The sequence below is a fragment of the Diabrotica undecimpunctata genome, chromosome 5, assembly GCF_040954645.1.
Source record: "Diabrotica undecimpunctata isolate CICGRU chromosome 5, icDiaUnde3, whole genome shotgun sequence".
Lineage (NCBI taxonomy): Eukaryota > Metazoa > Arthropoda > Insecta > Coleoptera > Chrysomelidae > Diabrotica > Diabrotica undecimpunctata.
In genome coordinates this window covers 80,475,686-80,501,100 of record NC_092807.1, presented here as the reverse complement: position 1 = coordinate 80,501,100, position 25,415 = coordinate 80,475,686, and positions in this window count along the sequence as shown.

The window sequence follows — 25,415 nt, the reverse complement described above, 5'->3', positions numbered from 1 at the left end:
TACGCCATTTGGACGTGGAATCTTCAATCCTAACTCTTGCATTTTGGTTCCAGTACAAGTTTTTTAGTAGTTTCCCATCTAAACTGATTTCTTGCAAACGTTCTAATAGTAGGTCGAGTCTTGCTCTATCAAATGCTGTTTTAAAGTCTAAGAAGCATATAAATATATCTTTTTGTTGGTCGTAGATAGTAAACTAAACAGGACTTCTCTAGATTGCTAAAAACTGTAGAAACTTTCTCAAATGATATCAATATTCACTCTAGATTAGACAAGTGGCATATTCTAAATATAGTCAGAGGAAAGGTTAGCCCGGAGGTTTCAATATGCAAGAAGGCCAAAGCATCAATATAGTGGGTAAAAATAATATATACAAATATCTGAGAGTAAAAGAAGCGCGAAAATTTGACTATAAACAAATGAAAACCGAACTAACCGAGTTCGTACGAATATCAGTCATATCTTAATAGTAACAATTTATTAAAGGCATTTAATAAGTACGTTTGTTCTGCGCTTAGATACTCATTTAGTAATATAAAGTAGTCAAAAACGGATTTAGAAAGTCTTCAGCGGAAAGTAAGAACATTTCTCACAATGACACAAAAACAACATCCACGTAACAGTAGAAAATACAACATAACCGCGGTATTTAGGGGGAAGAGAAATATAGTTATAAAAGAGCAACTGAATAAATCGGTTGCTAATTTAGAACCTATTTTCCAACGCAGGCTGAGATATCTACACACAGGATAGATGACACAACGCCGCCAGAGAACAAAAAATATGCATAAACCACCTGTCTAAGTAAGAAAAATGTACACCTGGATAAGTAAATCTCTGCATGGACGACAATCTAATGATATAAGCTAAGAACATACAGCGTCTAACTATTTTTTGACATTGGGACCCGAGAAACCCGAGACATAGAGTTTTCTACTTGCTATTCAGGATTAGGTTATTCTAACTATAAATTATCTGAAATATATTGTCAAGTACCCTATATACAAAACGATAAATGCCGAAATAGATGTCAAGCCCAAGAAACCATCCAACATATTACCGGGGGCTGCCAAGCGTTTTTCGGTAGTGCTTATAAAGAATTTCATGACTCAGTAGGAAAGATTACTCACCAAGAACTAGTCGCCAAACTGGGACTTCTTGAAACCGACCAACTTCTTTATTATTAATACGTTCCTGACAAAATGCTAATAAAACGACAACTACAAGCTATACTGGGACCGCACTGTGCTCACAGACTAACCAGCGGCAACTAGAAGACCGGATCTCATACTATTTTATCTGGGATGAAAAGGTATCTGGGATGAGTCAATTTCCCCATAGAGGGAGTAAGAGCCGTATGGCTAAATCAGGATAAAACAATGAAATAATAATAAAAGGACATATATTTAGATGTTTTCTTCGCTGACTTAGATAACATTTCTGGGTATATTCCATCTGGACCTGGGCTTGTATTTGTTTGTTTGTTTTGTGTTAATTAATGACATTTATAATTTTAGATTTCGGAATTCGGTCAATATGAAATCTTTTACCTTTTAATGTGAATTAAAAACATCGTGCCTTTGTTGTATTTCTTCTATTTCGACGAATTTTGTTTCTAGCCATTTCTCTTTTGCATCGGTTATTTTTTTTTTTTTTCGAATCAGTCTATTTAGTCTTTTTTATTCTCCGCCCTTTTCATCTTTTTTTTTTATTCTTTTAGTTTGTCAATTAATCGTTAAATCTCCTCTGTTATACATTCCCGTTTATTATTTCTGGGTGTTGCTTTTAGGTATTTTTTTGTTACGTGGTTAATTTTTTCTTTAATAATTTTTCACAGTGTGTTTACGTTATTATACTTGTTAATTGTATGGTGCTCAATATTTTGAAAATTTTTGTTTAATTCCTTGACTACTGTTTGCTGTATGGTGTCGTTTTTCAATAATTAGATATCACATTTTCTTTGAGGTTTTTGTTTCTTTATTAGTTTCTATCCTGCACGCATTTTTACAATTACAGGATTATGATTAAATTTAATGTCAGTTCCTGGATATGTTTTACGACTAATATTAGCATTATTTTATCTTTTGTTGACCATTATACAATTTATTGGTTTACGAATTACTCTGTTTTCATTATGTTTTAATTAAGGGTAATCTACGAGGATATAATTTAAACCATGTATTTGTTACTAGCATGTTGTGTTGTTGACCGAATTTGGTCATTATCTCCCCCTGTAGTTCCCTACTTCAAGTTCAAAGTCTCTAATCAATTTAAAATCCTTTCTCTACCCAACAAACTCTAGCGTTAAAATCACCTAAGATAAAAGTTAGGTCTCGTTTTTGGGTCATCTTCATAAGTGATACGCTAGTACCTAAGCGTAACATACTGCTATATAGCTCCTTCATAAGTTTTATCGGTCGTGAGGACATAAGTCGAAACTAAATGATGTTAATATTAATTAACTTTCCGAATAGTAACATAGGCATCAGTCAGAAAATGCTACAATGTTTATGACAGCATTGTTGTATTTGTCTTCTAAAATTACTTCAACTCTGTTACAATGAACCGGATCATTATTACTAGAGTAATAAAAAGTTTTGTTTATGGTTTTAACTTTACCTGAACCTAGTCATCTAACTTCACTTAAACCCAATATATGTGTTTCTAAACGTTTTATCTCGTGGTATGCTTTGCGAGCTTTACTAATCTCGTAGAAGTTTTCTATTTAATTTATCTTTTGCGCTAAAGCAATTTTGGGAAGGCTATATTGACAGGATATGACAAGAAATATTGGTAACATAGTCTAAGACTCAGAAACTACATATACGAAAACCAATTCTTACTTACTTACTCCGTGGCGTTACAACCCTTCGTGGGTTTTAGCCGACTCGACAACATGCCTCTACTATTTTCTGTCTTGAGCAACCTCCATCCAATTCTCCACGCCCATAGTGCTTAGGTCTCCTGCTATATTATCTCGTCACCGGAGACGAGAGCGTCCGCGTGGTCTCCTTTCAGTTGGGACTTCCTCCCACACCAGTCTTACTATTCGATCGTCAGAATGTCTTTTGAGGTGTCCTGCCCATTGGAGTCTTCTGGACTTTATTTCTTTTATGATGTTGGCGTCTGGTTAAAGTTCTTCGAGCTCTTTGTTATTTCTTATCATATATTGTCCTGATGCTTCATCCAGCACAGGGCCAAAGATCTTCCTTAGGATTTTTCTTTCCCAAATACATAGTCTCTCTTTGTTTGCCTTTGTTATCGTCAACGTTTCGCTTCCATACATCAGAATGGGTCGTATGATTGTTTTATGGACCTGTATCTTCGTACGTCTTGTTAGTTGTTTCGATTTTGTAGGGTTTTGGATGGCAAAAAGACATCTGTTGCCGGCCTGGATCCTGTTGTTTATTTCTTGTGATTCGTTATTGTCTTCAGTTATTGTTGTTCCAAGATACTTGAATTCTCTAACGCGCTCAAAGTTAAAGTCATCGATGGTGATGTTCTGATCGATTCTGTCTCTGCTTTGGTTATTCCGGCTCATATACATATATTTCGTCTTGTTTTCGTTGATTTGGAGCCCCATCTTCTCTGCTTCCTTCTCGAACCTCACGAAAGTCTCTTTCATCCTTAATCGTGTGTTTCCTATTAGATCGATATCGTCTGCAAATTCCAGTAGTAAGTTTGGTCCTTCTTGATGAAATACTGTATTCAGTTTTTCGATTCTTGCACTTCTGATTATGTGTTCCATAGCTAAATTGAAGAGTTATGGTGAAAGTGCATCTCCCTGTTTTAGTCCATTGTTTATTTCAAATGTCTCTGAGTATTGTTGTTCAACTCTCACCTTACATCGTAACCATTCCATACAGATCCGTATCAATCTGACTTGTTTTTTTGGAAAGCCAAATTCCTGCATGGCTGTCGACAGTCTGGCCCTGCATACTCTATCAAATGCCTGTTTAAAATCTATGAACATCTGATGAAGCTCACGATCAAACGCCCAGCATTTTTCCATTACCTGTTTTATTGTGAATATCTGGTAAATGGTAGAGAGGCCCGGTCTAAATCCGCATTGATAATCTCCAACGATTCCTTCTGTGTATGTTTTGGTTCTTTCTAACAGGATGTTTGCAAGGATTTTGTAGGTGGTGTTTAGGAGTGTTACTCTCAGGTAATTATTACATTGCTTTTGTTTCCTTTTTTGTGTATTGGTACAATAACCTCTTCTTTCCATTCATCTGGCATTGTTTCTTCTCACCAAATGTCTTGAATTAGCTTGTATATAGAACTGTACAACGCTTTTTCTTCATGTTTTAAGCACTCTGCGGATATACCATCGCTATCTGGTGTCTTATTATTTTTAAGTTTTTTAATTGCCTGTATTACTTCTTTGTATGTCGGATATTGGTCTTCTATTTCAGCTGTATGTACCTCTATGTTTGATGTGTTTCTTCTCGATTGGTCGTTAAATAATTGATAGAAGTATTCCTTCCAGGTTTTTAGGATTTCCTTGTCATCAGTGATAAGTCATCAGTGCCCGCTGTCGTTTTGAAGGAACTTTCCTGTTCTTGCTTGGTACCCGGTCTTGATATCTGAAACTTCTTTGAAGAACTGTCTCGCTTGTTTGTTCTTTCTTTTTTCTTCTATATCTCTGATTATTTAATCCTGATACTCCCTCTTCTTCCTTTTCAATAGTTTTCTTGTCTCTGTTCTTCTTTGTCTATACATTTCGTTGTTGTTGTGCGAGGGGTTTTGTAGCATGTTCTTTCTAGCCATATTTCTTGCTGTTATGGAGTTCAGGCATTCATCATCGAAACATTTTTTTGTTGTTTTCTTTTTGTATGCTAATATTTCATCTGATACGCTTGTCAGAGCTAATTTGATATTTTTCGAAGCTGAGTCTATGTTGTTATAGTCTTCTGTCTGTGTTAGAGAGAGAGAGAGCGATTTTTATAGCCTTTTGAAATTTCTGTTCTGTACCCTTTTTACGTAGAACTACGGTATTCCATAATTGTGTTGGTGTATTCTTGTGTGTTCTGAAAACCAATTCGCTCAACTCTCATACCATCGTTTTAATCTTCTTCAAGAAGAAGAAGAAGAAAACCAATTCGCAGACCATTAAAACGATGGTATGAGAGTTGAGCTCAGCGGTACAAAAGCAGGAGTTAAGAAGGGGGCCTGTGTTGTTTACATAACGAAGTAAACAACATTTTATTCTATTACAGTAAAAAGGAAAAAGAAGACTATACCTAGTATATTTGGTGAATATAAAAAAGGAGAGAAGCTTAGTAAGATGATGCAATCGTAATGTTTAAAAGATTAATTATTAAAGATTAATATGAACAAGACGCAAATAATGACTAATCTGGTGCTAAATCGAAATATTGCTTTTGATGGAAGGGATATTGTGCAGACTACATCGTATAAGTACCTAGGACATGAAATTCGGTTGGGCAGATATAACCAGACATTTGAGCTCCCACGTCGCATAGGATTAGCCTGGACATCATCATCATCATCATCCAGCCCCATTTTCACATCCATTGTTGGATATAGGCTTCCTCCAAACGTCTCCAGTTCTCTCTATCTCTAGCTGCTGCAATCCAGTTTGTTTCTATTCTCCTTAGGCCGTTGGTCCATCGGGTGGGTGGTCTGCTTCGACTTCGCTTGTCGGCTCTTGGTCTTCACTCCAATAATCTCTTCGTCCATCTTCCGTCTTCCATTCTAGCAACATGTCCCTAGCCTGGACAGCGTTTGGTAAATTAAACTATGCATTGGACCTGCTATGCAACTAGGCATATTAAATCAGACTTACCCATATGCTTTAAAAGGAAAATCTTTGACCAATGTGTGTTACCTGTTCTCGTACTCACTTATGGAGCGGAAACATTATCACTCACAAAAAAGGTAGTTAATAAGATTCGCGTGACTCAGATGGCTATGGAGCGCCAGACGTTAGGTGTCTCTCTGAAAGACCGAATCCCAAACGAAGAAATACGTCAGATAACAAAAACAAGAGACGCTATCGAAAAAATCGCGTCGATAAAATGAAATAGGGCAGGACACGTCGTCAGATTATCAGATAACCGATGGACAAAACGTATTTTAGAGTAGAGACCAAGGCAAGAAGAAATACGGAGCAGTGGACGCCCACTAACTAGATGGACTGACGACCTGAAGTGTGTTGGCAATAACTAGATGCAAGCCGCACAAGAGAAAGACAGATAAAAAGAGCTAAGGGAGATCTATGTCCAGCAGTGGACGCATACTCTCGCCTGCATATTTGTCTTTAAATCTATTACGAACCTAATCTAGCTAGATCTTGGACTATTTTCTTACTAATCAAAATGGCAAATTAGTAATAGGATGAGACTTTCCTTTTAAATATTTTGTAGAAATATAATAATTGTTATAAAAACACTACACATATGAGTGTAAAGCCGACTCTGGGAACATGATAATTGAATTCATCTTTTTTTAAGCATACTGATTAAATTCGTCAGCGTGGGTTTGGAAAAATGTTAATTGATTCTTAGTTTCAACTTCAATATATTGCCATTAATTAAAAATTCTCAAGAGTAAGTGCTTTTAGGAATGCGCAGATGTATTAAAGAATATGATTGTATCGAAATAATTATTTTTTTATATTTTTATATCATGACCGGACTGGTTAACCAACTTCGTTAAATTGAAATATGTTACACAAATAACAAAAAATCTAATAAAGACAGTTTATTATTAAATTAGTACTAGTGCAAAGAATATTAAAATAAAATTTGCAAGAATATAAGTTCAAACTCAGCTATCAGCTTCAAGTGAATAATATCGTGTGATTCTTATATAGATGATATCGTTTATTTTAGATATCATCCATTTAAAAAGGACAACAATTAATAAATTCTTGGTAATTTTATTCCTTTCTGTATCAGTGCATTTAACCGTCATGTGTACACGATAAAAAATAGTTGGGAGCTGCAACTCTTAACGTTGGAAGCATGACAGATAAAGGAAGAGAGCTCGTCGATTTCATTTAGAGGAGAAGGATTGGTGTTCTTTGTGTGCAAGAAACTCGTTGGAGAGGTAATAAGTTAATAGCTCTTGAAGATGGATGCTAATATATAGTTGTTTAACCAGAAAAAGTGATAACATAATTAGTGTCCAAGTGAATACAGGCAATACCAACGTTAATATCACATGCGCCTACATCATATGTGCCTACGTCCCACAGGTAGGATGTGAAGAAGAGGAAAAAATATTGGGCTCTTGATTGCGAGATGCTAGAGATTCCTGTAGACGAAAAGTGTTTTATTGGAGGTTATTTAAATGGAGATATTGGTACAGAAAGAGCGGAAATAAAGAGAGTTTATGGAAGTTTGGGGATATGAATAAAAAATAATGAAGGAAATAGTGTCATTGACTCTGCAATAGCATGGTATTTGGCTGTCATTAATACGTTCTTTATGAAAACTGAAGACCAGTATAATACCTATAGTAGCGGGGAAAGGGAAAGTCAGATAGATTTTGTGCTGTGTAGAAGAAATCAGCTAAAAGAGGTTGAAGATAGGTGATAGTAGATACGGAGATAAAGGTGAGAGCGAAAGGAAAGCCAGTATAATAACAGAAAGTAAAGTATTGGAAGTTAAAGGATAACGATTTGGAAATAGTCTTTAAGTGTAGAGTGCTGAAAGAGTTTGAGGAAAAAGATACGGTGAAAAAAAAACTGGTAGAAAGCCAACAGTGAAGTTGTAATGCGAGCGGGAGAGGAAGTGCCAGAAATAATATCTGGTAAATGCCCTCATAAAGACAAAGAAACTTGATGGTGAAACGATGAGGTGTAACAGAAGGTTAGAGAAAAAAGAAAAAGGCTAGAAAATGGTATAACACGTCTAAAAGAGAGGAAAATAAAAATATTTACAAGATGGCAAGAGGGAAGCAAAGCGCTCTCTAGCTACTGCAGAAAATATCGTCTGCACAGCTGTATGAAGAGATGGAAACACCCAATGGGATGAACAGGCTATACAACATTGCTAAAGCAAGGGTTAAGTCATCAAAGAACTTGATCCACATGCGGCAGATTAAGCGTGCGGATGAAAGAGTGTAAAGAACCGAAGTTAAAATAATGCAAAGATGGTATGAGTACTTTAGTAAGTTGCCAAATGAAGAACACCAGGCAAAAAACAGAGTATGTGGGATCTTAAAAGAATGTAATACCGAGGATAGCGAAAGTTAAAGTTGTCGAGGAATTAAATAGGACGAATAGGACCTAATAAAATACCTGTGGAGATTTGGAAGGCTCTAGGAGGGAAAGAAGTTGATATTTTGTGGCAAATGATGAGTAGGATATGTGAGGAAGTAAAGATTCCCAATGCATGGAGAGAGTGATGATATCATTGTATAATCAGGAGTGTAAGAACTATAGAGGGATAAAGTTAATGTCTTACACAATGAAAATTTGGGAGAGAACTATACAGCAAATATTAAGAAGGGAGACATAGATAGGAAAAAAGCAGTTTGGGTTTATGCCAGGAAAAAGGACAATGGATGCTTTGGTTGCGTTAATGGAGTTGATGGAGAAATATAGCGAGAAGAAAAGAGAGCTATATTTAATATATTTATAAATCTTAAAAAGGCGTACGATATAGTTCATAGACAAAATCTATGGAAATCTATGGTATGAGTAAGACACGAGTTCCTGACAAGTGCATAAGGCTCGTGATGGATATGTATGAGGAAGCCTACACCAAAGTTAGGACTGCTGTCGGATTAACCGAAAGTTTTCCAGTCACAATTGGTTTCTACTAAGGCTCTTTACTGAGTTCTTACCTGTTTAATCTTGTTATCGATGTACTGACGGAGAAATTAAGGGAGAGGGCTCCTTGGTCAATGCACTTTGCTGATGATATCGTGTTAGTTGAGGGACAAAGAGTGTTGGATAATGACTATTAAAGAGTGAGGACTCAAGGTACGCAGGTCAAAAATAGAGTATATGTGGTCGAGAAACGATTTGATTAGGGAAAGAGCCGAGGTGACTACAGTCTCAAAAAAGATTCAAAAACAAAACTGCAATTGCTTAGTTATGTCAGATGTAGAGATAAAAACTATGTGTGATAAAGAGTAAAGCTGTTAGAAGTTGATGGAAGAAGAGGTAGAGAAAAACAAAGGAGAAGATAGGACTGTGTGGCAGAGGACTTAAGAGAGATAGGTTTAGGTAAAGAAGACCCGATGGACAAAAATGAGTGGAGACGAAGAGTAAGGCGACCCATAAAAAAGGAAATGCTGAGGAGGAAAAAGAAGAAGAAGAAGTGCATGTTACAAAAAAATTCTATGGTTGCTAGACTAGAGTATTACATGAAGTAGCGTAAGTTTTTGGAAATTCTGATTCCAGTCTACATATACAATAAATCTAGTTAGGGATTTTCAGTGTTAAGTTCTAATATACAGAATGGTCGAACGGAAACAGAATAGAGACATTAATAGAAACTGCGACATTTAAAAAAATACCAGCAACACATCGATTTTTTATTAAAAGGGGACACATTCTTCCGGTGTACTCGAAAATTTTTTTCAAGAACCTTTAACACCGGATAATTATCACCCCGGAAACAGAATAGAGACATTAATAGACACTGCGATATTAAAAAAAACCAGCAACACATCGATTTCTGATTAAAAGGGGACACATTTTTCCGGTGTACTCGAAAAAATTTTTTATGGACTTTTAAGGCCGGATAATTATCACCCCAACATTTACTATTGGCAATGGGAATCAAATAATCAAATGATCATTTTACAGACCTTGCACTTCCCCACAAATAAATTTTTAAGTTTTTAAAATGCGGCTTAATTCTTTATTTATTAAAAAAGCTATATATTAAACTTTAAATTGTATTTAACTGCTTGATTACTAGATTAAGTATGTCAATGGTTTAGATAAAATGAAAATAAATATATTACATCAGATTGCATAGTTATTTATTTTTACCACAACAAAACCCTTGCCTTAGTTTGTGATAATAATGAAATGAATACAACATTTCTTCTGTGATATTACATGTGGACCACATTATGTATTAACGGATTAAGCGTCAAAACTAAAAGTTCCAGATAATATTGCCATCTAATGCTAGGGTGCAAATGTATAAAAATTGTTTTTTTGTAAAAAAACTACAAAATTATCGGCTATTATATATTTTTATTAATAGACATTTGTTAGTTTATTTAAAAAATCTAACATAATGATTTTTTATGTAGAATTGTGAGCCAAGTTGACTTCAGAGAATTAAAAACCTTGACAACAAAAATTTGAATATTAAATCAAGTGCCAATAATAGCACATAATCATTAGCAAAAACAAAAATTCACATATTCTAAGTATAATAACGAGTCATGCATCACGAATTGTTGCTTAATTCTTTATTACAACAAAATAAAATATTTTCTAGGTTCAAGAGATCGAAATAAGCGTTTTGTCGGATAATTCGTTATTTTGAGCTTTAATCGATCATTTAGTCAAAATTTTCAAAGTTTTGAGTTGTGAAGTCAACCAGTAATGCGACCAGAATATTGCCATTTTCTCAAAAGAGAAATCAAGAAAATTAAGACCAAAAAAAGGATCGTAAGGATCAAAAACGATGGAAGAGACAAATTTTGCAATAAAATAGGTTTAGAAAAAGGGCAAAAAATTACACATTTTGTAAAATCAATAACTATCAAGCACAATGGCTTTAAGTATCATTTTCAGTCACAGTTGTGCTAATAAGAGAAAAAAGTGCTGAAACATCGACTAAACAAACAAACACAATAAGATATTACCTATATCGTAAAGCAGTATGTAAAAATATGTTTATTCAAGCTTGAAGAATATCCTCGGCAAGAAAACCGGTATTTAAAAAAGTTGGTTTAAGAAGTCATTAACTCATTAACGATTGTAGAGGAGAGAAGATGGCTACCTATCGAAAAGTGTCTGAAGACCAAAAACAAAGAATTATTGATCCCACAAGCAAATTTCTTAAACATAGGTCGTATTATTAGAAACAAAAGAAACCAAAGAGAATAACTTTTCTTAAAAAGTAATGTAACCTTAACTTGTAAATGTTACGTTAATGTTGTAAAAATTGTTTAACTTGTACAAAGAAGAACATCAGGATAGTGTATAGTGTTCTTCCTATAAACACGTATTTTATGATAAATTTAATTTGTAACGAAAAAACTTAACAAGACACATCCGATAAATGCTATACCTTTGCAGTTAAAATACAAATTTCTACATCAAAGCAAGAGGAAAAATAATTTAAGACCCAGAGAGATACTCATTAGATCAAGCGTTGCAGATAAAGTTAGAAAAGGAACACAATAAATACTCAGTTTCAATAAAATATTTGCAGGAGAACCTATCACCTCAAATAAATAAATTGAAATTGGTTCTACGGTTCTGAACCAGTGAAGGTAGTTCTGTATGCTGAGAATCGTTTTAGTTAAAATAAAATATTTGGATTAATCGTTTTAGTTGAAATATTTGGATTGTGAATTGACTACTTTTTGGACATTTAAATATAAAGGCTTAAAGTATGGGAAACTGCTGTTTACACTTGTCTACGAGTAGGCGTAAAGGTATTACTTAAAATTTGACTACAATTGTTGAATTGGAGTGTTTATTTTGTTTATCTTTAAACCTTTTTTATGCTCATTAGTAAAACATTTATACATTTCAATTCATCTTTCGCTTTAAGCCAATTTTATAGGAAACCAGTAAGACAGCTTGGTGTATTGTTGCTATCTAGACACTTATTAATAACTAAAACAATCATTGATAATTCTAAATCTGTTGCTTTTGACTACAAGGGCAATAAAATTAAGCAAACTACTTCAATTGTAACAAAATCCATAATGTTAACAAATGACGGAAGAAACAATACACCTACAGCTTTTTATGTTGTTGTAGCCAAAATAAAACCTAAACCTGTTTTTCCAAAATAAGACCAAGCAATTATCATACAATATTATCCTAACCTTGTGCTACTGGACTGCGTTATAGCAATTGGAAACATCGTTAGTACCAAAAATGTTTATTTTGCGCCGAAAATTTTAAACAACCGACTGTGTACCTATCTGCTTATTAAGAATCGAGCTTGTAGACCAGCTTACAATAAAGCATTTCACTGTAACCGTAAATTCCGTTAAGGTGAGTATAAGAAGACTAATTTCCTCAGCTTGGAGAATATTAATATTAAATGTCTATTCATCCATATCTAATGAGCTTATAGAAGAGGCACTCAAAGATTTCGGATTTTACATGGTGTCTCCTATATCATTATTAAAGGCAGGTATCCCAGGAGATAAGTACTCGCATATTATAAGTTTTAGACGTCAAGTCTACATTATCCCAGCTACTGAGAACTAATACAGCGTGCGAATAAAGCATATAGAATATTCTTGACCACGGATTGTGTGAAGTGTTTCTTTTGTAAACAGCCTAGACAGACAGCAAACAAAGGTACTAACACAAACACACAAACAATCTTACACATTTGCAGCAATCAATTAATTTATTATCAACATTGCCAACCACTCCAACAGTTGATATAAATTCTAAGTAGCTTCAAACAACAATAATAATATTATATAAACGATCTTCCAGCTCTGATAAACCAAAATTAGCTAAGAAGGAATCTAGGATGCAGTTAATAAATGGAGGTATTTTATCATAAACACTAAATGTACACAATGTCTATCATACAAATCCGAATGACTATACTTTAACAGCTGATGAGATTATTGTATTCCTCGAGAATTCTGCAAAATATTACTTTTATACAGGTTCTGTTGGACGATGTGCAAAAGATATATCCTTCTTAAAAAGAAAGATATGCCAATCAACACGATGGTAAAAAGGATACAAAACCATAGTTTTTTAAAGCTAGGCTAAATGGTAAGAAAATTTAGAATGTACAAAAAATTTGCAAAAAGGTAAATACCGAATTAGCGTTATTTTTGAGCATTGGGAATCTGCTAAAATATTTGTTTCAAATATGGTGGAGGTAAAAATTCTTTCTCCTGCTAATAAAGTAACCTAAGTAGGGGTGTAGTAAACAATGCCGATGCGAGTATTCCTGATACTGAACTAATTAATTTTTCGGGTTTATCCTCAGTACATATTAAGCTTTTTTAGGTAAGACGATTTAAAACGAAGTCAAAATATGATTCAAGTACATACATAAATACGAAGACAGTTGCGTTAATCTTTTCAGAAAAAGTAATCTTTTTTAGTCAATATTACTTCTTGAAAAAGGCATGGATTTCCTGCCGAAACGTCGAAAAAATATATGAAAATGTCTTAGTATCAAATCAAATTTTTTTATGAACCTAAGCCCAAGAAAATCCACTAAAAATATATATATATATATATATATATATATATATATATATATATATATATATATATATATATATATATATATATATATATATATATATATATATATATATATAGATTGCAGCAACAATCAAACAAACTTGTATCAATCAATCAATCAATCAAACAAAATTGGCCAACAATGGAGCGATGGCATCCTATCTGCTGGAGAATGAAAATCATTAAAAAGTTACAATTCAGTAGCACCACGATACATTGCCAAAAATACATAAACCCACTCTCTCAATGAGACCAATAATCTCTTCAATAGATTCTCCCAACAGTAAATTATCAAATTTTATAACATTAATTTTAACAAATATATACAATTTTAACAACGACTTAATAATTAAAGATTCTTTTGTTTTTAGTAATTTCATACTAACATAGAAAATATCTCACCTCGTATATAGAACGTAGTTTGAAGAAACTAGAAAACATACTAGTGGAAAATACTTATCCCGTAGGTCTATGTAATAAATGTATTTGTGGTACTGCTAACTCTCCAGCCTCTATCACATTGATTGGCAATACCAACAATAAAGTAAAAACGGCAAGCTAAGAAATAAACAATAGCCCAACAGTTGACACCTAAGTACCAATAATACCACAAACTTTTGATCTTTACCGTATATTCCAGTCTTAACACCGAAATTTCTCAAATTATTTAAAGGATTAGAAAACATAAAAATTGCAATGTTGACTGCCTTATGGGTCTTTCTGGATCTTTATCATTAAATAAATTACACACTTCCATCGGATTTCCATTCGCGATTTGTCTCCATACTCAATCATCATGAGTATTCCAATAATTATTTGATTTACACTCAAATTCATTTCTACTTTAAATTAATTCTAAGCAATAATACAGAATATTCACGAATTAACCCTCTACTGCTTACGAAACCTTTTATGGTTTCGAAATTTCAAAGTGTTGAAACTGATGAACTGTACCTTATGTGTGACTCCAATTTGAAGCAATATTTTTTATCCAAATATTTTATTTATAACTATTTATAGTGAATTTATTTGTTTGAAAATTTTTTTTGGAGAAAGTAAGTATTATTTTTGATTGTATAAATATTTTTCTACGTCTAATTTTACATTATTATCTAGTTTCATGATGTCATAATATCAAACCATGTATAGTTTTGTATGCACTCCGTCTAAATTGGTATAGTTGGTATAAATTCGTAAAATCCATAAATTGTTTCGAATGCATTTAATCTTATTTTAGTTATACCGTTTTTAGAAAAACATCACTTAGTTTTTGTGGATCCTGGGGAGTTTTATGGGTCATCTCAATACGTAATACGTAAACTGCATCCCTGGTGATGGAGAACTAAGTGAAGACGATTTAGGTTCAGATTCAGATAATGAGTATATTTCTTTTAATGGAGAACTAAGTGAAGACGAATTACGTTGAGATTCCGATCATGAGTATATTCCTCGATGTCGTCAGTCCCAGTCTGTTGATAGTGATAGCAATGAACATCTGGTATAAATAGAATTGAACAACAAAAAAAAAGAAAGCTAAAAAATATTTATGGGAATCAGTCGAGTTTTAGATTTTTCTAAAAAGGCTTTTTTCATTTAGGAAATATCGAATTTATTCCATACTTTACGGATACACTGTATATATATATATATATATATATATATATATATATATATATATATATATATATATATATATATATATATAAGAAATACTGGATATGCTTTTAGAAGAAGAGAAGTTCTCTATGGATCAGTCCAAACGCCATTAAAAGATGTCACTAACAAAATTTTAACTTTCCAACTAAATTTTAAAATGTATTTTGTCCATTATTTTACATGTTATATTCTATATGTGTGTTTTTAATGTTGAGTGTCGTAGCTTTACACAAATAATCTCAACGACTATGTCTTGAAGAAGGAATAAAAGAATTCCGAAAGCTCGACCAAAAGTCAAAAGAGTGTTTCTATAACATCCCGGCCAAACCTACTGACTGCAGCCCTAATAAACTGTGTTGTTTGTATATATATATATACATATATATATATATATATATATATATATATATATATATATATATATATATATATATATATATATATATTATATATATATATATATATATATATATATATATATATATATATTATATATATATATATATATATATATATATATATTATATATATATATATATATATATATATATATATATATATATATATATATATATATATATATATATATATAGTGCGTTAAGTTCTCAAATAGATATACATTGGATAAGAATTTTAAATACCGAACTCAAAAACGTTAACGTCTGGACCGGTATTTTAGGAGACCACATAATAGGTCCTTTTTATTGAGGGCAACTTTAATTGTAGAATATACCTCGATGTGTTACAGAATATTGTTCTTTCCTCTAGTCTCAATGTTCCTGATGTAAATCTGAAGAATGTTTAGTTTCAACAAGACGGCTGTTCAGTTCAAAACGCTCGAATAATTAGGTATTATTTAAACAATACTTTCCCGAATCAAGTTATCAGTGGAACTGGCGATATTACGTGACCTGTGCGATTTCCAGATTTTAAACCCATCGACTTCTTTTTTGTGGATATTTAAAAAGCATCATCTACAATCATCCTGCAGTTAGAGCCCAAAATTTGGACGAATTAAAAAATTGAATAGGAGAAGCCTCCAATTCTGTTACAGCAGAAACTCTTTGATCTGTCGGCCGAAGTTTTTATGATAGATTGAGAGTAATGTTCAGTCATAGAAGGTCAAATATTTAAACAATTTGTTTAGGGCATAAGGAATATTTTTTATTTTCAATAAGAGTATATTTTTTGTTTGTATATTTTGAGTATATGTTTTAGCTTCTTAAAGAAATGCGCTTTTATTATTAATTCAACCAGAAAAAATTGTTCACATTATTAAAAACCAATACAAATGCACCGCCTTATAAAGGTCAGTGTATTTTTATCGAGTTTATGTACTCTAAGAAATGAACCAGGTGTACGTAATGAATACAGCAATATATATATATATATATATATATATATATATATATATATATATATATATATACATATATATATATACATATATATATATATATATATATATATATATATACATATATATATATATATATATATATTATATATTGCTCTAGAGTCCTTTTTAGAGATTTCTGTTAAAAGCGCCTGTCTTTTATTTTTGCTTTAATATCCATTAGTAATTAATAAAAATTCTATTTTCACTCACAGACCGCCTAAATTTATTTTTATGGTTTTTGATGGAACTACTATCACTAGCTCTATGGTAGACATTTCTAATGCTTCTATTACTATGCGATTATTCCTTCTGATTATTAGTAGTTTTCTACGTAAACCCATCTCAAACTTATTTATCTATTTAAAATTACTTCTAAATAATAATTGCTTGATATTCACAGTATTGTCTAAAACATCAGTATTATAATAGCAACTCCCTATATTGGTCATTTAAATTAGTTTTAATACTTAATTATTTTTTATCTATTGAAATCTGTAAATACTTGATAACAAAATCCATCTGATAAAAGTGTATAAGGATAAAACATTAAACACTTCATATATCTGACATCGACCGTATAATATGAAAGTCTAATTGAAAATACAAGGCGTGTCAAATCGATTTCCCTTATCCCCTATTAGTGCACAGTTTTAGAGGAAATACGTACAATGGATGTGATTTAATCTCCATCTATAGCTCCTTGTAAGGAAATTGTACTTAAGATATTTAATCCATTTTTACTATAAATCAGGTATTAGAAGTAATACATATGTACATATTTAAGTATATCTGAGTGTTGTGATTGACTTGTTAAGAAAGGAATTTTAAATATTTGAACCCGAGACAGGTTTTTATTGAAACATAATAACAATCAATTAACATTTTTGTTAAACAATTTATTTATAGCAGTAATTATTTTTTTTTATACATGATTGATACTTACATTCACAATTTTTTAAGAATTAATTATATGTGTGTATTTTGTTGATGTATACAAATTAATTCAATATTTGTTTTTTAAGTTTGCAGGGATGCCTATACATGACAAACTATGATCTCCAGATTGAAATAATAGTTTGGTAGCTTCCGAAAGATCTATAATTTAAATTTTTTAGACAGACCATTTTATGCAAGTGTCCATTATTGCTCTTTACAAAGTGTCTAAAATTCTTTAAAGAAATTATTGTCGCTCTAGGAAAATAGAAGTCAAGATTAACCTCCCGTCTTGTTTTACAAATTTACTGGTGGGGTCTGGTAAGATCTATGTGACCCTATAATTAGATGTGTATTTTATGTATTGTAATAATAATTATTTTTTACTAATTTTAATTTTTTACATACAAAAGTAATCTGTTAAAAGAAACTTTTATCTAGGGACATAGTTTTTTTTTTAATTATTATACCTCTATCTTCTATGATGAAACTTAAAAGTTTCTAAATTTGTGAAGGAGAATGGTGAGTGACTCGCATTGAATTAAAATTCAACCATCTATGATGAAAAGGTTGCTAGTGTAAGCACATATTTATTGTTCATCTTTATGATAATCGTGTTATATAATATTAAAGATCATTTAAACTAACTACATGGTCCTAGAATTTCTCATACAGGTCTTCCACAAGGATTAGTTTTAAGTCCGTTATTGTTCAAGATATTTTCAGCAAGTATTCATGGCATTTTTGACAACACAATCAATTGCATCCAATACGCTGATGATATATGCATATATACAGAGCATAACACTTATACTGCTTGGAGCATATACATTTGAAAGAGTACACCGTTTCAAATACCTGGGAGTGATGGTGAATGACAGAAATGATAGAACGGATGAAATAAATGAACGCATCCTACTGGGTAATAAAACCTACTGGAACTACCAAAAATTGCTGAAAGAAAAGCACATTAGTAAGAAAACCAAATTAAAAATCAAAAAGGTGAAATGAGGTTGGAAATCTTAGAGAGAAAGATAATTCGACGAACAATGGGACCGGTGAGGATAAGTGTAGGCGAATTTAGAAGATTAACCAATGAAGAAATTAAAGAAGTCATCGATGGTGAAGACATAATCAAGTTCGTGAAGACGCAAAGGCTCAGGTGGCTGGGACACACAGAAAGAGCTAACCCAGACTCTACGCTAAAGCGAATAACTGGATGGAGACCAACAACAAAGAGACCAAAGGGGAGACTCAAAACAAGATGGAGAGATCAAGTCTTAGGAGACATAAAGAAGCTGAGAATCCATAATTGGAAGGAGCGCTGTAAAGACCGGAAAGAATGGAGGAAAATTGTAGACAGGGCCAAGTCACACACGTTGCTATAATAATAAAAAAAACAACAGCGGACTGATTCTCCGCAATAAATGAATTAGAGAGCCCAAAAGGGTGGCAAACACTCCGCCAGGAGTGAATATTCTCTATGGTTGCATTCTCTATGGTGCCGCCAGTAACAAACACTTATTAACTGTACACCGCATTCAGTTCAATTGTCTAAGAAGATGCTTGGGCACCATGAAGTTTACTCCTTGTCCTGTTCTACTTGCTGAAAGTAATGAAATCCCTCTTCAAAATAGTCGAGAAATTATGCAATTAAACATATCCTGAAGCTAAGATTAAATAGTATTAAACTACTTAGCCAACCTTATGAGTTATCTATTGAAAACCTCTCAAATAAATACTGGCGCATAAAAAAATCCCCTCCACTTGCTGATGCTTTCTTAGAAACTAATGAGTATTCTAATATCTATGGTTAAGAAAAAAGATTACCAATATATAAAGCTGATTTTCAGATAACATTAAATAAACCAAAAGTCATTATACCAAAGTACACGGAATCCCTACAAATAAACTTTGCCTTACTTAAATCTTACTTATTGGGTGACTTTAATGATCACGTAGTAATAAATACCAATGGTTCCAAAAAAGAGGATGGTGCCACAGGTTGTGCAGTTTACATTACACATAAAAGCGAATCTTTGAAACTTAAACTTCCATCACATTATTCAATATATACTGCTGAAGCGGTAGCAATCGAAAAAGCATTAGATTGGCTAGATTTACACAATTTAAATAAAGCAGTGATATTATCAGATTCATTATCGGTCATTAAAGGATTAAACTCGGATATGGCTCAACATAAAAGAAATAGTATTCTTTGTGCTATTAAAAATAAAACGTATAGTAAAGATATTACACTTATTTGGGTAAAAAGTGACACTAGTATCGAAAGAAATGAACTGGTTGACCATCTTGCTAAAGATGCGACCCATGTTGAACTATGTATTCCAATATTCACATTGGAAGATTTACAGTAACCTTATTATAACAACATTTTTATAAATTTGAAACAAAAATGGAAAAACATAGCAACGAATTCAAATAACCAGTATTATTCCATCCACCCTACCTTTCCACAAGATGTTGCCTATATTTTCAAATACGCAATGCCAAAGAAGTAGACAGCCACAATTAAACATCTGAAAACTAATCACGGTGCATTCCCAGCTCACTTGGCTAAGTTATAGCATAAACATCATCCATTTACTCTCCTTAGGTAGTACAGAAGTATACGAAATAATATGTAAAGTTGGATACATTATTTAAAAACTAATATCTTATTAAAATTCTGTCGCTAAAGGACTGGTTTTCAAGCCAACTCACCAAACACACACACACACACACACACACACACACACACACACACACACACACACACACACACACACACATACATACAAAAGATTGTATATACTTATTCAAAAACGGGTGACAAATGCTTTACCAAAAGTGAATTATTGAATGAATTACCGTAAAATACACAGCTGTTTAGAAACTAAGTATTATGATACGAACTTTGGATATCGATATCGCACAAACCAATTGTCGACATAAGCAATCAGGAGTATGCTAAAATATGATACGGCAGAAAAGAATAAAGTCGCAAGGTAATAGAATACCCACGTTTGTATATAAATAAATTTAATCAAGTTAGACAATATTATAAAGAATATATATATATATATACATATAGGAATGGAAGTTGTTGGTTACTCTCCCGTTTCATGGTAAACTGTATTTTTGGATGGATATTATTAATGTGCTTTAGGAATTCATTAAGCTTCTTTTCTCCATGCGTTAGGGATGGCGGTTTTTGACAAAACACCGGTTTTCGGTTTTACCGGTTTCTTTTGCTTACGGTTTAACCTGGCGGTTATAACCGGCAAAAAAACCGGTTTTTCCAAAAACCGGTTTTCGGTTTTTTTTATTCCAATATGTTACAAGTTTGCACTTTCAGTTTGCTTCTGTATTTATAAAATAAAATAAAATTTGAATTATGGTTTTGATGGTTTTATGGTTTTTCAGTTTGCTTCTGTATTTATAAAATAAAATAAAATTTGAATTATGGTTTTGATATATAATACCTAACCTAATCCTAATTACCGTAAAAATCTAATAATCGGTTTTTACTTTAAAAAATAAAAAACCGGTTATAACCGGGACAAAAAAACAACCGATAAAACCGGTTATTGCGAAGTAAAAAAACCGGTTTTCGGTTAAAACCGGTAGGTTTTTCCCATCCCTACCATGCTTCCAGATAATAAATGTGTCGTCAACATATCTAAGCCATAGTTTGGTTTTATACTCTGCTGTTTCTATTGCTTTCGATTCCATATCTTGCATAAAAAGGTTGGCTATTACAGGTGACAATGGTGAAAACTTCGGTGCTCCTTTGACTTGTTTGTACTTCTGGTCCTTGTAGATAAAATATGTATTGTTTAAGCAATGCCTCGCCAAGTTAAGTATATCCTGTGGTATCCTAGATGTGCTAGTTATCAAGAAAGAAGAATGAAGCATAGGACATACAGTATACCAAAAATCAACCCATACTGACATGTACTTACACGCAGACTCACACCATCACCCTGCACAATTAAATTTGGTAATAAAAACCTTAATAACAAAATCGGAGAAATTGGCAGATGAGGACCATATGAACGAAGAAATGTACATAGTCAAATAGATCTAAGAAAAAATGGCTTCTTCATGGCTACATTTGAAAAGGCACATAAATTTCGAAACAAAAGCAAATATCCAAAAAAAGAGGAAAAACCAGTCGGAAAAACTATCCTGCCCTATATAAAGGGTACGCAGGCAAAATCAGCAGAGTGCTTAGAAAAAACAAAACAGAGACTATTTTTAACACTGGCAGAAAAATTGCAACCATATTACCATCGGCAAAAACAAGAGTTGCATTGGAAAATCATGGTGTATACAGAATTCCGTGTTAGGACTGCGATAAATCATACATCGGCCAGACAAATCGAATAATACAAGTTAGACGCGAAGAACATCGAAACGCCATCAAAAAAAAAATAGAAGACTTCATCCCTAGCACAACATGCCATAAACACAGGACACAAAATAAACTTAAATGGAACAACAATGCTAGGCAACATCGAAAATAAGGCCAAACGTATAATCAGGGAAGCCATAGAAATCGAAAAACATCCAAAAAATTTAAATACCAGAGATGATGCCCAAAGACTCCCAAATACGTGGAAACCAATTCTATATGGCATATATATATATATATATATATATATATATATATATATATATATATATATATATATATATATATATATATATATATATATCTTTATCTTATCTTATCTTTATCTTTTTTAGTTAATGAAAATTAATTATAAAAGTAGGTTAGTTGTTAATGGATATATCAGTCAAGTTAGTTATCTGTGATGTTGTATTGTTCTTGGTATCTGATTTAAGTAAGAAGTGGTATATATTGCTTAGATTCTTAATGTCACTCTTAACATTAATGGAGAAATCGTTAAGGAAAATATAAGACATTTCAATGAACTCTCTTTTAGATTTATTGTTCTCACGGTGGAGAATTGTAGTGTTAGTATAGTCCATAAGATGACCAGTGGAATGGACATGTTTGGCTAATGCACAGCGGTCAGGGTGAAGTCGAGAATCACTTTTGTGTAGAGTAATACGTGATTTCAATAATTGAGATGTTTGGCCGATGTAGGAATTGCTGCAAGAGAGGCATGGAATATTGTAGACAATGTTACTAAGATTATCTATGGGAGTCTTATCTTTTATCTTAGAGTAAAGATTATTAATTGTTAGGGCTGATCTACAAGCCAAATTAAGTGTATTGTTGTTATAATTATTACCAAAACTTAAACTTACACACATTAAACTTAATTTGGCTTGTAGATCAGCCCTAACAATTAATAATCTTTATTCTAAGATAAAAGATAAGCTCACATAGATAGGCTTAGTAACATTGTCTATAACATTCCATGCCTCTCTTGCAGCAATTCCTACATCGGCCAAACATCTCAATTATTGAAATCACGTATTACACTACACAAAAGTGATTCTCGACTTCACCCTGACCGCTTTGCATTAGCCAAACATGTCCATTCCACTGGTCATCTCATGGACTATACTAACACTACAATTCTCCACCGTGAGAACAATAAATCTAAAAGAGAGTTCATTGAAATGTCTTATATTTTCCTTAACGATTTCTCCATTAATGTTAAGAGTGACTTTAAGAATCTAAGCGATATATACCACTTCTTACTTAAATCAAAAACCAAGAACAATACAACATCACAGATAACTAACTTGACTGATATATCCATTAACAACTAACCTACTTTTATAATTAATTTTCATTAACTAAAAAAGATAACTTTCCCTTGCTTTTTTTAGATACATCTCAATATTATAATAATACGTAAACAATATAATATAAGTAAAAATGAAAATCAAAATAATATTTCCCTATAATGGGATTTAATTTCATTCGGTTTTACCAATGAACCTTAACGACATAAAGATTCAAAAGAACTACTTGAATTTTTTTAGCGCATGCGTTCTGGCTAAAACAGAACCTCACATTTAAACTTTCTAACAATCAAAAATTTAGTTATTGCCGACAATTCAAAGAATTACCTCCTTTTAAATGTAGTTACATTGGGTTTTTCGATTAACCTTGGGTAAACCTTTGCGTTTTAAGGCCGTTCCTCGCGATTCTGGGCATAGCTAAATTCCAATGTAAAAGTTTATATCAAATAACGCAAAAACTATGGCAGATATTGAGATGATTCTTTTTTTATATGGAACGTCTTAAAAAGTTCTAGTGCGCTATTTGGTTGTAAATTAATAAATTGTTTTAATAATATTTTTTTTTTCAAATATTTTTGGTTAAAATAAACGTAAAATTTTTTTTTTAATAGGGCACTACAGAATTTGACCCACTTTCCGAATCTGTTTTTATTTTTATCATAAAGTGTAACACAAAGCAGCTATTTGGTATAAACTTTTTAAAAAATCTCAAAGTTCTGCTAAATGTTACTGTCTCTCTCTCTCTCTCTCTCTCTCTCTCTCTCTCTCTCTCTCAGTACAGGCTGTCCTTGTCGATAGTTTCTGGATTATCGCCGACGGGTAGGTAAGAATGAGGAAGGGTCATAAATAATGTTGAGTAACATTATTAAGGCTTAATTCGACTTTTGACAAACCAGTGTGTTAAAAAAAAATAAAAATAAAATTTTCTATATCTCCGGATCTACTCAATGGATTTTGATCATTCTTTTTTAATCTCTATGTAATTTCTACGTACATTACAAATATGTAATTTGTTTATATATTAATTAATTAATACATAGTTTAGTTTGTTTAAACAATTCGTGAAAACATAAAATTTTCTTTCAAAAATCTATTTTTTAACACTAGTATCATTAATAATCATAGAAAAAATTGCGTTTTTTGCCTTTAATTGTTAATAATTAAAAAACGGCTCCAAATTCAAGGCAGGAAACAAAAAGGTTTTCTTCCTATAGGTCTACAATAACTAAAAAAGTTGTCAGTGACCAGGATTATTGAGTGTTACAAAAACATGGTCTATTTTTTGCTTATCTCCCTGGAGTATATATTTGATAAACATCTGTGTAATTTGTCTGTCGCTTCCTCGCTGGTTTTACATATTGCTATGATAGCAGTATCATCGGTAAATGTTACAATTGTATTATTTTCTAGGACAATAATATAATACATATATACAAAAGGTAAAGACACTTCTTTGTGGCAGCCCTGCTGTAATTTCTTTCAGTTCCGTGTATGTATATTCATGTTTAATTCTGAAATATCTTTCCAAGATGCAGGATTCAATTATTTGAGAGTATCGTTTTGGTAAATATAGTCTTAATTTATAGTTATGGCGTCTTTGCCATACTTTATCATATACCTGAGTCACATCCTAAATTGTCCATTATATTATTCTGTAACTGTAACTGGAGTGATATCGGTTGGGTTGGGATATTCAAATTTAAAAGAATGGTGTTCGACCCTTAATATGCCAGTGATGTCAGAGAGCATCTACAAAAAAACAGAAGAGAAGCTCATGGGCAGTTTCTATAATACAGCCATGGAGTTGATGTTAGCAGCTGGAAAAGAAGAAGAAGGTCTGGCACGAGAATGGGGCGAAGTTGATCCAGAAGACAACAAAGCTGTTATTAGTGTAATAGCTGATGGTGCAAGGGCAAGAAGATCAAATAAATCTGTATTTTCGGTCAATTCGGGTGTGGCTTGTATTATCGAAATAAGAACTGGTAAGCTATTGTACTTAGGCATAAAAAACAAGTATTGTTGTGTGTGTGTGTGTGTGTGTGTCAAAAAATCCTATTACTTCACACGTATGTTACAAAAATTATAACGGTACTTCGACTGCGATGGAAAGTGCAATTGTTGTAGAAGGTTTTAAACAGAGCATACAAATGCACAACTTAAAATATAAATATTTTATTGCTGATGGCGACAGCAGTACATAAAAAAAAATATGTGAAGCCAAGCCGTACGGCAATAACTTTTTTATTAAGAAAATCGAGTGCAAAAACTATTTGTTATGCAATTTTGTCAATCAAT